This window comes from Piliocolobus tephrosceles, chromosome 3 (assembly GCF_002776525.5).
Source record: "Piliocolobus tephrosceles isolate RC106 chromosome 3, ASM277652v3, whole genome shotgun sequence".
NCBI classification, from domain to species: Eukaryota; Metazoa; Chordata; class Mammalia; order Primates; family Cercopithecidae; genus Piliocolobus; species Piliocolobus tephrosceles.
In genome coordinates this window covers 15335684-15348385 of record NC_045436.1, presented here as the reverse complement: position 1 = coordinate 15348385, position 12702 = coordinate 15335684, and the positions used below count along the sequence as shown (strand labels likewise).

At 37.6% G+C, this 12702-nt stretch overlaps 1 long non-coding RNA gene across 1 annotated transcript in view; it reads left to right on the top strand.

The window, feature by feature from the left end:
* The first annotated feature begins 6201 nt into the window (after positions 1-6201).
* LOC113219645 overlaps positions 6202-12702 on the top strand; it is an 8199-nt gene continuing 1698 nt past the window's right edge. Inside the window, exon 1 of the long non-coding RNA XR_003306616.1 lies at positions 6202-6345. This is a non-coding gene — a long non-coding RNA (uncharacterized LOC113219645). The remainder of the gene's footprint in view (positions 6346-12702) is intronic.

Genomic DNA, 12702 nt, shown 5'->3' with positions numbered 1-12702 from the left:
TGCCAAGAAAAAAATTAAAGAGAGATAATATGTCCAGAAAATTAGCTTAAGTTATTTTCTAGATAATTTCTAACTAACTTTCTTTAATTGTGAGAAATTGAAATAGCGAGGCACAGTGGCTCATACCTGTAATCCCAGCACTTTGGGAGGCCAAGGTGGGCAGATAGCTTCAGACCAGAAGTTTGAGACTAGCCTGGACAACATGGTGAACCTACCCCCCATCACCACATCTCTACCAAATAATACAAAAATTAGTCAGGTGTGATGATGCAAACCTGTAGTACCAGCTACTTAGGAGGCTAAGGTGAGAGGATTACTCGAGCCGTAGAGGTTGAGGCTGCAGTGAGCTGAGATTGCACCACTGCTCTCCAGCCTGGGCAACAGAGTGAGATCCTGTCTTAAAAAAAAAAGAGAGAGAAAGAGAGAGAAGTTGAAAGCTTGAAATACAAAATGCTGGACCCTCAGTAGAAAAATCAACATTTTGTTTTTAGAACTATTTTCAAGGGGTTATTGGGAGGGTGCCATAGGGCTCATAGCCCTTCCATTCTAGGCTATAATTCTCCAACACAAGTGTCAGTTATTGAAGGGCTGGCAGCATAATAGAGAATCTTCCAGAAAGTTGGTGACTGATAAATGTTGTCTGAATTAATGAGCATTTAACTCATTCTTTCTCAGAAATTATCCTGGAATTCTCAGCTTGGTCAAACACCCCCTTTCCCAGACGTCCCTAGTTAGTCCAGATCCTTGTGACCACAGCAGTCCACCACAAAGTCACTGTGGTGGGAGAATTCTGACATAACTAGGAGTGCCTGGAAGAGGCAGAGATTGATAGATGGTAACTTCCAGAAACCACACCACCAACTTCTGCATCTTCCAGTTAAGTAATTTGAAATAAACTTTTGAAAATGAGATGACTTCAGTATCCTGTTTGTATTATCATGAAGAAGCACATCAAAGTATTTCATGTGAAATAATAATGATAGGATAATCCTTGGAATTCTAAACCATTTTGTCCAATGAGTGGGTTTTTTTTTTAAAGATTTCTCTAGAGAAGTTCAATATTTAAAAAACATTGTTCAACGCATGTTTATTGAACAATCAACAAAATAAAATAATCTGTTGTCCACATTCAAAGCATTTTTTGAAAGTTGTAGATAAGTATTTTTAAAATATTGCCATTGTTTTAAAAATATTTGCTGATGTCCTGGGTTCTTAAGGAGATAATGCACTTAGCATATGAGTGTTCATGAATTTTAGTGTCATTATTGTTATTGCTATTATTACTGGTATTCTCATCTTTAATAGTCTCCATTCCTCACCCTTCTACTTCTTACCATCATTCTTTTAGGTCTAATTGCAATCTTCCATGGCTTGCTCCAAGCCTGGCTTTTGGACTCATGCTGCTCCCTACACCCCCAAGTCCAGCAAGGATTTTTAGTTGGAATTTTTGCCAGAAACCAAGCCTTAAATCTTGTTCATCATGTCCTCTAACTGGTAGCTAAATGGGATCAGCAAAACTAACCCAACAGCCACTCTGCACACGCTTTAACCTCCAATGAAGTTATGGCAGCTGTGTCTCCAGCATTATGTCTAAGAGAGTCATGGGGGGAAGAGGAAGAGAATATGGGAAGAACGAAGTAGGTAGAAAGTTGGTAAAGTTATGAATGAAAGCAGAGTAAAGATGGGCACATGAATATGAGAAGGGGTCTGTTCCCCACTGAGACTTAGGTCAGTGGTGGAGAAAAACATGTGGAAAGGTATAAGGGCCTAGTGAAGTAAACACGGGCACAATCTCTTTTCTTCTAAGAGTCTTTCAGTTTTCCTTTCATTAAATGTTTTTCTTTTTGAAAATGACATCTCAGAAAATTCTCTTTTTTTTTTTCCACAACATCCTTGTTAGATCTCTAGGATATGATACTAATATAAGGAAACCTATTGTGAGATGTATTATGAGACCAAAGAAAACCAGTGGGTGACGTATTTCCTTTTGACTATTAGCTGTTGTGGCTGCACTCTGTGATGAAAATTGTGGATAACATAGGATAAAGGCAATACTTAAAATATTGTCTTTTTTTTTTTTTTTTTTTGAGATAAAGTCTTGCTCTTGTTGCCCAGACTGGAATGCAGTGGTGTGTTCTAGGCTCACTGCCACCTCTGCCTCCCAGGTTCAAGCAATTCTCCTGCCTCAGCCTCCCAAGTAGCTGGGATTACAGGTGCCCATCATCACGCCTGGCTAATTTTTGCGTTTTTAATGGAGACAGGCTTTCACCATGTTGGCCAGGCTGGTCCTGAACTCCTGACCTCAGGTGATCCACCTGCCTTGGCCTCCCAAAGAGCTAGGATTACAGGCATGAGTGACTGCACCCAGCCTGTTTTTAAAAATGTTGTTGATGTCCTGAGTTCTTATGGAAATATGCACTTACCATATGAGCATTCATGAGGTAAAGTATATTTGTTCTCAGTGCCTGTATTCGCTTGCTAGGGCTGCCTTAACAAGATACTATAGACTGGATGGGTTAAACAACGATAATTTATTGTGTTGGAGGTCCAGAGCCTGGATGTCTAAGACGAAGGTGTTGGCAAGGTTGTTACCTTCTGAAGATTATGGAGAATCTTCCATGCCTCTCTCCTAGCTTCTGGTGGTTTGCCCACAATCTTTGGCTTATAGAAGCATCACCCCGTGTCTGCTTTCATCTTCATATGGCATTCTCCCTGCCTGTGTGTCTGTGTCAAAATTTCCACTTTTTGTAATAACACGGGGCATATTGGATGAGGGACCTACTCTCCTCCATTGTGATTTCATCTTCAGTAATTAAATCTGCAGTCACACTGTTTCCAAATAAGGTCACATTCTGAGGTACTGGGAGTTAGGACTTCAACATATGAATTTTAAGGGGACACAATTCAATCAATAACATTGCCAGTTCAGGAAAATGTAAGTTAATTTACTGTTCTTGGAAACCTATCATTTAGGTTGAGGGTTCTTTCTTGGATAGGACTTCTTAATGAATAAAACCCATTAACTTAAAAACTTTTAATTAACAAAGTACCATTTCCAAGCTACCTACATAGAAACTTTTGCATGTATCTCACATGGAAAAACCTACCTATATTAAGTGAAAGTCGTCATCCAAGTAAATTTGTAATGAGTGAAGAGGGCACAGGTGGACACAGGAGTCCAAGTTGTTCCTCCCATACGTCAGTCCTAAAATCAAAAAGTCGTCTTTCAATGTCAATGTCAGGTCCAAGTTGCCTGAAGAAATCCTAATGTTTTGTTTTTGTTTTTGTTTTTCTAAGATAATTGCTGTCTGGGCCAATGGTCTGTTTTTGATAGACTGTTTCTATCTTGACTGGATAAATTCTTTCCAAGTCTATCTTCCCCGCTTCTCCTATTGGTTAAAGGAAATTCTTTGTGAAGCTTGTCTCCAATCTCTAGATATGGGGTCTTAGAGGTAACAGAGAATCTACTCATTCTTTTCTGTACATTTCATCTTTAAGGAGCAGGGGAGGCTGGGGAGAGGTAATTCCATTTCTGTTTTATCTCTAGAATACATACACACACCCTATGAAAACATTTAGTCCTAACCAAGTGTACTCCACACCTATCACCCTCTCCCTACCCCCGACACATATACACACACACATGCACACACACACAAGCGCTCTCTTCCTGTGTTGTGGGAAACTTTTAGGGGCAGTTGCATATGAAATGTTCATTAAAACTCCCTGAGCAGCTTGAGGCTATTGTATTACGCTTGAAAATGAAGAGTATCTTATTTTTAACATTGAACTGTTAACGCATGCAGGGAATTGGGAAGAAATGTGAGTCTGACTAATAGATGATTAGAGAAAAAGCCGTAGGGTTAACTAGAGTACAAACAGCAAGAGAATCATGAAAGTAATTTTATTTGGAGTTTTTGAATAGCTAAACTTTCAAATTTATTTTTTAGATTCTGGTAGGAAAATATACAAGCTGTTTCTCCTCCCCTAGAAAAAGCTGATATCAGAAATAAGTCAAAATTGTAGGCATACTTTTTTCCATTTACTAAAATTCTTATAGAATAAGGACTTCCAATTATCCAAGGAGGAATTTTGAATATTATGCATGTGTGCTTGCATGACTGAGAGAGCATTTTTGCGTCTATTTTTTGTAAAAATATAAAATACATGTATTTATAGAAGGGAAAGTTTAAAAAGTAAAATAAGGTAGGGTGTGATTATGTATTTTGTGCTTATTTTAGATTTTTTCTTTCAAAATCATGAATTTGAAAGAAAAGAGTATTTGTCCAAATATTTCAAGATTCCTTTCAATAAGTACCATCAAAGCACTATTCCTTTCTTATGAGACCTTGCCCCTGGTTTCTGTGGCATTATGAGAGTGATTCAATAGGAGCAAATGAACAGTTACACACAAACATACACCCAGGCACACTTAAATGTTGGCATTCCTCTTTGCAAGTCTCAAACCTTTAAAGACAGAGTTAATGTTTGTGCTAAAGATAGTGGTGTTCACTGAACATTCCACTGCTGTCCATATTTCTCAACTTCCTTGCAATTATGCAGGACCTTGTGATTTGTTCTGGTCAATGGTTGTGGGTGGGAATGATGTGTAATGTTTGCCATTTTAACATAGCAGCCTACTCAGCTAATACAAAGGTTTTACGTAGGATATACCACAACACGCTTTAATTGTTCAAATATCCACAATTTTATCTTCCTAGTGTGAAAAAGATCTAAAGGTGTATTCTGACGGTCATGGACTCTCAGTCCTGGGTCATCTTTCTAGCTGAGGAAGAGGAGGAGGCTGACACATCTTTCTAGCTGGGAGGTCTATAATTTTTTAAAAGACAGACAAATTAGAGCAACTGGCCCATTGTAAGAGGACAAGGTGGCCACTTACATAGAATTTTAGGGTGCTAACTGATGCCTTTTTCACTTAGAGCACACTAGGGCTACACAGAATATTAATTATCTTAGCTTAATTTAAACACATTTTTAAACTTCCAATTCACGTGTTTAACATTGAAATGTTTAAGCATTTGAATCCTTCTGCTACATTTTAAAGATTCAACACTGGCAGCTGTTGCATTATCTCAAAAGAAAATGCACCTTAAAATCAATTAGGCTTGTTCCATTTGAATATGCAACTCGTGATAATAAAAACATTTAAATATTCCCTTCAAAAATTAATGTTTGACAATTATTGGGCCTACTAAAATTATCTTCCAAGAAAGCAATTGCTCAAAGAAACAGTATAAGAGGAAGAAATTGGCCCTACCTCATATTGCCGCAGGACAGCCCACCTTCCTCTCTGTACTGTGATGTTTCCAAGATTGCAGCTTCTATGACACTCAATAACTAGGAATATAATCAGTCATTTTCATTGCTGTAAATAGTGCATTGTAGAGTCCCCACCAGCATTCTGCTTCACCATCTGAGGTCCCAATTAAAATCAAAGGAGGAAGAAACGATCTACTACTTGAAAGTATCCCATTGATTCATTGTTAAAAAAAATTTTTTTTTGAATAGTTTTGTTCCAGTCATACCAGCTGGAAGTGATTTTCTTTAACTATTAAATAGAACTTTCTCTTTTGGCCTTCGGTAACGCATTTATCTCCGGCTTAGTTCATTGCAGCAAATGTTTCTAATATTTCAGAAAACTCCATGTGCAAATCATTAATATAGGAACATAAAAGATATTTAATACCATTAATCCTTCCCCACAATTTAAAGGATTAAATTTAAATTAAAATTTAAATATAGGATTAAATAGGATTAAAGATTAGGGCTATCTACTTCAGAACCAAAGGTATAATTCTATGTATCTCTTGGGTACGGCAGCTAAAGAAATGCAAAAACTTTGTGTTTTCTTAACTAAAGGAGCTATTGAGAGGGGAAACCTGTTAGTTCTCTGCATCCAAAAGGCTGACTACATTTTTTTTTTAAATATATACAGATGTTCCTAGTTTGAAATATCAAGACTCATAGAGTTGAGCTGACAAATTGAAAACTGTCTGCAATTTTGGATTTACAAGCACTATGCTAAGCACTAGACAATAGTGAAGAAAACTGAACATGAGTTGTGTCACCATGGTGCTTGAATAGTGATGGAGACAGAGATTACACTAATAATGTAAAAGTATATTTGTGATAAGGACAGTAAATGGTATTTGGAGCCACAACATCATTTAGCCAAGGGATGTGATATATAACTTGCAGACCAGACAAACTTTCCTTGAGAGAGTGATGATAGAGATGAAATCTGAAGGTTTACTTTTAGCAAATAAAGTGGGAGGGGAGACACTGTGAGAATTTAGCAAATGAAGTGTCCAGGCAGAGACAACAGTATGTGTTAAGGACTTGTGTTCAGATGATATGCAGGGATTGCATTTTTAAGCTCTAGAAGTTTGATTTGAGTCCTTTTCCATTATCACCCATGTCTTTGCATGCTTAAATCTTCTTGAATATATGACATGTAGTTATACTAACTGATTTGATGTTCTTGTCTACTAAATCTGTATTGTTTCTAAGTCTATTTTTATTGATTGATTTTTCTCTTTATTATGGACTATATATTCCTGCTTCTTTGTAACGATGGTAAGTTTTAATTATATGCTAGAAAATGTGAATTTTACCTTTTTGGGAGTTGAATATTTTTGTATTTCTATGCATATTCTTGAATTTTGTCCTAGGGTACTGTTAAATTACATGGAAACAGTTTGCTTCTGTTTTTTGTTCTTAAGATTTGTTAAGTGGGACCAGAGTAGCCTTTAGTAGCCAATTTTGACCTTTTAGTAAGGCAGTAATGTTTTTAGTATTCTATCCAATGCCCCTTGAATTAACAGGGTTTCCCATCTCACTGGTGGGCACACAAGCTGTTGTTAGCTCTGGGTGAGCCCTAGGGGCTGTTTCCCCTGATCCTAGGGTGTTTCTTTTTCCAGCCTTGGATAATTTGCTCACATGCATATCCTGATCAATATTTGCCTGAATACCCAAGGGAGACCCTCTGCAGATCTCTGGGCTTTCTTTTCTTTCTCTGTAGTTCTCTCCTCTGCAGTAGTCTGCCCTGTCCAACTAAATAACACACAGGGAGACTCTATAAAAGAAAATAGTATTTATTCAGGAGTAGCATTGCAGTGGGAATATGCACACCATGTAAATTTGTGCATATTCAAAGAGGTTGAGGCAATGCGGAGTTTTTAAAGGCAAATGAGGATTACCTAGGTTTTTTTGTTTGTTTGTTTGTTTTTAAGTCAATCATCCTTGGCTACAAAGATCAATAACAAGGGCAAATCAGTCCAAGGTTAAACAGAAAGTTGCTGGGCAGACGCCCTTGCAGAAGCATTTACTGGACAAGATTGTGGTGACCTTTGTGCAAAGTTGTGGTTTTTGCAGTCTGTTTTTCTAGTTGTTGTTATCAGACAAACATGCATGAGAGCCCTCCCTTCATGGCCTTCCTCAGGTCCATTTTGTCAGGGCATGACACAAGTAACTCCATTTTGATTCTGACAGCTTTGACAGCCTTGTGAACTCTTGCTTCCTTGGCCTCCTTGAACTCTCAGCTCCATCTCCTCAACTCAGGGAAGTCAATGGACTTCTAGGTTCTAGGATCTTCATATGTATTTTGCTATAACAAAATACAAGAGACTGGGTAATTTATAAAGAAAAAACTTAATTTTCTCACAGTTCTGAAAGCTGAAAAATCCAACATCAAGGCACTAGCAGGTTTATTGTCTGGTGAGGGTTGCTCTCGGCTTCCAAGATAGTGCTTTATTGCTGCATTCTCTGAGGGGAGGAAAACTGTCTTCTCACATGCATGGTAGAAGGTGGAGGGGCAAGTGTGAAGCATCTTTTATAAGGGCCATAATCCCACTCACAGGGGAGGAGCTCTTCTGGTCTAATTGCATGTTAAAAGCTCCACCTTTTAATACTTTCACATTGGCCAGTAAGTTTTAACACCTACATTTTGGAGAGGACACATTCAAACCATTGCACCCTCCCTGCACTGCAGCCTGGAAACTCTCTAGGCAGTGAACTGATCCAACTACAGGGCTCACCTTGTTGCTTTCCTAGTCGCAGGAATTGCAATCCTGTGCTACCAGTGTCTACAAACCATTGTTTTATGTCTTGTTCACTTTTGTGGTTGTTTCACGTGGAAGGGTAAATTAAGTCCCTGTTATTCCATCATGGCAGGAAGTAGAAGTTTGAAAGACTGATAAAACACCTATGCGGCTAGAATTACATGCTGCCAGATGAGACCAGAGGAGTAGACTAGCGGCCAGCAGATTTTCCAATTTGAAAAATATTAATGCATCTTTTTCTCTTTGCCTTTTCATGTACACAATGTGTAGATGCTAGCATAAGGCACCTGTTTACTTGGAGCAGGGGATGTGACATAAAAGGGACACAGAAGCATCCTTATGTTATTTTGATTATTATTGTTACTATTTGAGACAGAGTCTGATTCTGTCACCCAGGTTGGAGTTCAGTGGTGCAGTCTCAGCTCATTGCAACCTCTGCTTCCCAGGTTCAAGCAATTCTCTTGTCTCAGCCTCCCAAGTAGCTGGGACTATGGGTGCCTGCCACCACGCCTGGTAATTTTTGTATTTTTTAGTAGAGACAGGGTTTCACCATGTTGCTCAGGTTGGTCTTGAACTCCTGACCTAAGGTCATCCACCCTCCTTGGCCTCCCAAAGTGCTGGGATTACAGGCATGAGCCACAATGCTCAGTCTACTATCTTGATATTGAGGGTACAAGGTGAACTGGGAGACCTGAAGAGTCTAGCATGTAGCAAAGAGGGCATGGTACTTGGGTATTTGGTATGGTCAAGGCTAGCAGAAAAGACGGATGATGGGAACAGTAGCACTTTATGATAACTACTGGGAGGGTCTTAGAACAACCACTTCATGCACAGGTCAGCCAGGACCCACAGAACTCTGAGGGGTTTCAAACAGTCTTATTTCTCCGTACTCCAGCAGCATGAGATCTTGTGTTATCTTTACTTTTCTCATAAACTTCATTGTCACCTAGGAGGAAGGTTAAGAGAGGGGAAAAACTCTGATTTGGGATTTTCCTGGCTCATTTAAACAATCTAAGTTACTTAGAGACTGTTTAAATGAGCATGCATCAAAATTTCTCTATCTTTTGACTTACCAGATTGTTTTTCCTCTGATGCTTCTGAGGATGAGGTCTTTTAAGTAAACGAGGTCTTTTACTGATGAGGTATTTGAAGACCAGAACAGTAAATAGAAAATAAAGGAGTTTTTTATATTTTTATTTTACTAGAATTTTTTTTTTTTTTTTTTTTTACATATCTGAATGTTGTGAGTAAATCTGCAACCTCACCATAAAGTTAAGAATTTCTGTTTTAATAATGGAGAGTCAGTTATGTTTTTTAAGCATAGGTAGTTGGTGTGAGGGACAGGATCATATTGGTGTTTTCAAAAGTTCAAAGTGCATTTCGGAAGTTCACTCAGCCAAAGTAAGTGAACTGTTAAAGCTTAGAGATCTTTCAGAGACTATTCGGTAAATCCAAAAACTGATTGAAAATACTCAGATTTTAAGAAAATATTTTATGATAATCCTTAGTATATATTTATATATAGTTATATAAATATTTATTTATTTATATGTATATTTATATCTGTAGAGTTTATCACTATTCCAAGGCACCTAGATGACCATGCTACTAATATAATAATGTTAGAAGAAAGACAAATCTCATTTTTGTAAATGCTAACCCATTTTGAATTCAAACCACTATTTTTTAAAATTTCTCATCTCTTTTCAGAGGAAGAACCACCTAATTCAAGAAATGAAAAAAAAAAATTACATTACAATAGTCATTTTTACCACATGTATCAAAGTGCATTGCCTAAGGCCATGTGCTCTTTCAGTAAGCAAAAATCCATAAAAATCATTCTATACTAAGAGGTATATCACCATTCTTTCTCAAGCTGGAGGCTGCATCCTTACCTTGGGCATTCCCAAGTGTCCAATCCGATTGTTAACAACTGTCACAATTTATGAAGTTCTTTGAATATACCTTATCTGGTTGGTAAATCAGAATAATAAGGATATTTGGCCCTTGAATTAATTAGTAGCTGCTTGATTTGACTAATCTCTTCTAGTCCCTACTTCAGCTGGTACTATCTTATAAATCTTACTTAAGGAAATGGCTGACACAAAGTTTTCTAGTAATTTTGCTTCTTGTTACCAGTCGTGTTAGTTCTGTCTCATACTGCTAATAGAGACCTACCTGAGACTGGGTAATTTATAAAGGAAAGAGGTTTAATTGACTCACAGTTCAGCAAGGCTGGGGAGGCCTCAGGAAACTTACAATCATGGCAGAAGGGGAAGCAAACACATCCTTCTTCATATGGCAACAAGAAGGAGAAGTGCCAAGCAAAGTGGGAAAAGCCCCTTATAAAACTATCAGATCTCATGAGAACTCACTCACTATCATGAGAACAGCATGGGGGTAACCACCCCCATGATTCAATTACCTTCCACCAGGACCCTCCCATGACATGTGAGGATTATGGGAACTACAGTTCAAGATGAAATTTGGGTGAGGACACAGCCAAATCATATCATCAGTGATCCCTTGTACCTAATGCAGGAAGATCTCATGTATCTAATGCAGGAAGAAAATTGAGGTGTTACATTCTGAAGTGCTATTCCATCTTTAAAATTCAGAACTTTATTTATGCTTGAATGTCCCATTCCATATTTTAATGTAAGTGTTTTTGAATCAAGTAGATTTCTTTCTTTTTTTTTTTTTTTTTTTTACACAGGTAATATTTGAATATATGATTGTTCAGAAATAATTGAAAGATATAGGTAAGTAAAATAGAATTAAAAAGTCACTTATACCAACAACAGCCTGGAAGTAATCACTGTTATCTTCATCTTATTGTATATTCTTCAGATTTCATATTATTGTTATTTGTAAACATAAAGACATCATGCTTCTTTTGTTTAGCAATATGTTATGAACCTGTTTCTTTGCCAGTAAATATTATTTTAAAACATTATTTTAAAAGGATGTTCTATTACATGAATATGCCTTACTTTACTTAATAAAGCCCTCATTTTTGTATGTTCAAGTTCTTTTAATTTTTTTTTTTTTTTTTGGAGACGGAGTCTCGCTCTGTCGCCCAGGCTGGAGTGCAGTGGTGTGATCTCGGCTCACTGCAAGCTCCGCCTCCCAGGTTCATGCCATTCTCCTGCCTCAGCCTCCCGAGTAGCCGGGACTACAGGCGCCCACCACCACGCCTGGCTAATTTTTTGTATTTTTAGTAGAGACGGGGTTTCACTGTGTTAGCCAGGATGGTCTCGATCTCCTGACCTCGTGATCCACCCACCTCGGCCTCCCAAAGTGCTGGGATTACAGGCGTGAGCCACCGCACCCAGCCAAGTTCTTTTAATTTTTAAAAAATATTGCAAACATAGCTACACAATTTAACAAACACCGTTGCAAAAACAGGTAAATGTTTAAGTGTATCATGAACTGCTTTCTTCAAATTAATTGGGAAATATGTAATGAATTCAGATGACTTAAAATTGACCCCTGTTGCCATTTTCCTAATCATGGAAAAGAGTAAAATATATGTTACCTTTCCAACCACATCACAGAAAAATGCCACATAACGATGCTACAGTGAGGCATCTAGAGAGTCAATTATGCATCCTCAAACTCCCAGTAGGACTAATTAGGTTTGCATAACCTGTTTCACCATGTGGTTTGATTCACAAGGTATGGACTGCTTATGACCAAATGACTTATTCAAACATATGTACTCAAACCAGTTAAAAACAATAATAATAAAGTTCAACTTGTATAAATCTACTGGGAAAATAAACTACAATTATAGGACATCTGATAGGAAAAATAACAGCTTTTATTCCTGTACATTAGCTGTGAATTGTGATTCCATTTTTGGCTAGATCCTGACTGGAGCATACAGGAAGCATGCAGTGATCAGTTTGCTCCCAGAGTCCTCATGGTAAAATACAAGACAGATGAGCTAAGGAGTGCATTGTGGAAAGGGTGCCAGGGGGACCAGGGCCACATAGTTCCTGTTTCTTCATTCCCTTTTCTATGTTAAGAAAAGGAGAGAGAGAGAGAGAGCATGAGGAAGAAAAAGGAGACAAGGAGAAAGAGTGAGAGAGAGACACTGATTGACTTGGCCCAGGAAATACTCAAGCAGATAATTTTTGGTTATTTCATCTTTTAGATCCTTGTGTCTTTGACTCTTAGAGGATCAGTTGGAGCAAACAATTTAGAAAGTAAACCCACTAAGTAATAAGCTTTAGGCAATGCATTTGGAGCCCATCAGAGAGTATAACTATTTTGGTAGTAATTATAAGTGTACAGTGGAAAACTAAAACTCACATGTCCAGATCTGTCTCTGATTACAAGTCTGAAAGATAGAGAAAATGAGCAGGATAATTTAAAGGCAGCTGGCAAGTGTAGTTTTATTTCCAGATGACGTTGCCAGAAAGCTCCTCTGGTTTAAAAACACAGTCATAATTTTTAAAACAAATCAAAATGTTAACATTTTTTACTTCCATTTATTTATTTAAAAGATATATTATGAATATGTGTGTGTGTGTATCATAATATATCTTTTAAATAAATAAATGGAAGTATATATATACCAGGTATACCACACACATATATATACATAATAATACAG